This window comes from Arachis ipaensis, chromosome B05, assembly GCF_000816755.2.
Source record: "Arachis ipaensis cultivar K30076 chromosome B05, Araip1.1, whole genome shotgun sequence".
Lineage (NCBI taxonomy): Eukaryota > Viridiplantae > Streptophyta > Magnoliopsida > Fabales > Fabaceae > Arachis > Arachis ipaensis.
This window is the reverse complement of record NC_029789.2, coordinates 9,000,784-9,003,744: the sequence shown is the minus strand read 5'-3', so window position 1 is coordinate 9,003,744 and position 2,961 is coordinate 9,000,784.

Below are 2,961 nucleotides of genomic sequence, written 5' to 3'. Positions count from 1 at the left end.
TACAATTCTTTTATCAGAAATTATATTTATTCTATGTTATATATTTTTTATGGTATAAGTTTTTTATTTTTATTTTTTATCAATTATTTTAATTAAAATATGCATAAACAGTGGGGCAAATGATATGGGTTTATTTTTTTTTACCAACAAGAATTGGTAAGTAATCTGAGTTTCGGGATTTTTCAATAATAAGAAGAGGATATATACTTTCACAGTCTCATTGATAATTAAAGTGCTCAAGAAAGAAAATAGTGGGAGAAAATATTGAGCGGATGAAATGAAAGAAAGAAAGAACCCAGAAAGGCAATTCCGTTTTGCTGAGGAGCTAGTGGTGATAAAAGACAAGTTATGCTATGCTTGGTGTTCCTGCGGGAACGTGGAATCTGATTCTGGAGCTGCTAAGATTAGTATATTCGCAGCAGCAGATCCTTTCATGATTGGTCATATCATATGACTATAACACAATAGCACGACCATCCTAGTGCTTATTTAATGATTACACTGTAACTAAAACATAGCCAAAACAAAACAAGCTCCTCAACTTGGATTAGGTTATTTAACCATATTACAGTATGCTATTATACCTTGGGTGACGTGTACATATATACCTCTCATAGTCTCATTATTGAATACAGTCTGGATCATGAATAGTCTCTCGATCATATATTCATATTCAATAATACGGTGCTAAATGCTAAATAGAATGTGACCAGATCGATGTCATAATCTCAATGTGTAACCTTACATTTTATTTTATTTTTTCTTAAGAGGATTGGATGCTAATAAAAATATGAAAGATATGCAAATTATTTTTTAAAATTTTAATTTTTAAATAACAAATTAAATTTTATTTTAATTTCTCTACTCTAAATTAAAGTTCCTACGTATCTTCTATGCGAAAAGATGCAATTTTTTTATTTTGAAGTAAAAAATTATAGCTATAAGTAATAACAAGTGTAAAAAGATAAAATTACTAAACATACAACTTTATAAGTTTAGAAAAAATAAATTGATAAGATGGTAGTTTGGATAAACTAACTTGTAAGTTTTGACTTCATTTAAATTGGATAGACTAATTTAGTTAAGATTTTTGACTTCCTCCAAAAATAAGTTATTAGTTAATCATGTGTTGAAAATAAATTTTATATAATGATAAAATTAAATTGATATTTACAACTTGATAAAATTATATAAGATGATAATTTGATGATATTAAATTGATATTAAACAATTAGTGATTTATTTATTTTTCATATCACTACTATTAACAAAGGGAACCACTCAGATAAAGACGCTTAAAATATCTTTTTTTAAAGATATTTTTTTTTCAATTAAAATTTAGCACATAATCAACTAAATCATGTTATTTTTATCAAAATTAGGCTAGACAAATTGATTTGACCGAAAAAATAGTGAATCAAATTTTAAATTGGTCTAAATTAATATTATTTTTAATGAAAAATGACTACAATACCCTTATTATAGAAAATGATTAAAATGATTAAAAAGTCATTTTTTATAATAGGGTATTATAGACATTTTGCATAAAAAATAATATTAATTTAGATCAGTTTAAGATTTGATTCATTATTTTTTCGGTCAAATCAATTTGTCTAGCTTAATTTTGATAAAAATAACATGATTTAATCGATTATATGTGTTAAATTTTAATTAAAAAAAAACATCTTTAAAAAAAGACGTTTTAGACGTCTTTATCTGAGTGGCTCCCATTAACAAATTATATATAGATGGTTAAAATATATTCTAATGAATGCCAAATTCTATATAGAATTAATGACTAAAAATATGAGAAAAATTTAATAAGATTTATCTCGTACCTATTATTTTTTTCATAAATTTTTATAATATATAAGTAAATTTTTTAATTTTTTTATATATTTTAAAAAACTATAATTTTTATCACGTAGTTATAATATTTTTATTATTGTCTAATGTTCTGGAATATTTTTATAAGCCTGATACTAAGAAACCAATTTAATAATTAAGTATTTTCTTAGATTCCAAAGAATATATTATAAAGAGGACACTAACATTTTGAAACTTATTCTAATGCCTAATAACTTAATTCTATGAGGTCAATTATTATCTTGTAACTATCATTCTATTATTAAAGAAGAATATTACAACATTAACTATATATAGGTGTAAGAGCATCATATAAAAAGAAATCACAAAAGCCATCAAGCATCTTATAACGAGAGTAGCTCATGAAAAGAACAACTTACGTAAGAGAAGCTTATAATGTCATAACTTCACAAATCACAATATATGCACTATTTTAAATAGTGCACTTAGGTATGATATCTAACTTAGTTCCTATTGTGACTCATGCTAACTTGAGTGTCAGAGTCCTTGCAGGTACACCTTATTATTGGGGTGATGAATTTAGGACATTGGAAACTCGGAATAAGAGGATGGTGGCAATATCGTGTCTCCAACCTACTTTCTATAATTTTGTTCAGATAACTCCTAAACTCGAAAGAATAAAAACACGTCTGAACAATGACGCCGTCTGTGGGAACACGTCGCTTGTCATATTCTCTTCATTCTAAGTTCTACCCCAAATTGAGTTTAGCACAACACATGTTTACAATATGAACAATATATATGAAAAAAGAGCAAAAAATACATGATCACAAAACACAAGCATTAAAGCACATAATACAAAAATTCAGATGAAAATATTAATAAATTTTAATTTATGATCATATCATTATATATTTCAAGGACTTATAATTATAAGACCAATTAAATAGTCAATGATTTAGAGGTTTAGTAACAATTTAAAATTTGTGAGGCAAAAATTCGGAAAAAAGGTATATGCAAATTTACTACAAAAAAAAACACTACTTGATATTTATAAATCAAAGTTTATAAAGACAAAAGATGGATATTTGTTCTCTATTAAAAAAAATTTTTTTGAAAATCCTAATTAAACTT